The following is a 637-nucleotide window of genomic DNA, read 5'->3' on the forward strand; positions in this document are numbered from 1 at the left end:
AAGGCACATCACCTAGTGGGGCACTATCCATGAAGTCGGAATAGAGGCACATCACCTGGTAGGCCATTATCTGATGAGTTTGATTATCAGAGGTAACTGTTAACGTGATAGTTTTTGTGGACCCGCCATCCTACTTGAAGAGGATTGGCAAGAGAATTTGGAGGGAATGGACTATCAGAGGTAATCATTAACGTGATAGTTTTGATAGCCCCGCCATCCTATTTGAAGAGGATTGGTGGGGGAATTTGGAGAAAGCAGACTATCAGAGGTGATCATTAACGTGATAGTTTTAGTGGACCTGTCATCCTATTGAAGCGGATTGACAAGTTGATGGACTATCAGAGGTAAATGTTAACGTGATAGTTTTATGGACCTGCCATCCTATTGAAGAGGATTGACAAGTTGAGGGACTATCAGAGGTAACTGTTAACGTGATAGTTTTGTGGACCCGCCATCCTATTGAAGAGGATTGGCAGAAGAATTTGGAGGGAGCAGACTATCAGAGGTGATCATTAACGTGATAGTTTTAGTGGACCTGTCATCCTATTGAAGCGGATTGACAAGTTGATGAACTATCAGAGGTAAATGTTAACGTGATTCCTATTGATGAGGATTGGCAGATTGATGGACTATCAGA

Source organism: Asparagus officinalis, chromosome 3, assembly GCF_001876935.1.
Source record: "Asparagus officinalis chromosome 3, Aspof.V1, whole genome shotgun sequence".
Taxonomy (NCBI): domain Eukaryota; kingdom Viridiplantae; phylum Streptophyta; class Magnoliopsida; order Asparagales; family Asparagaceae; genus Asparagus; species Asparagus officinalis.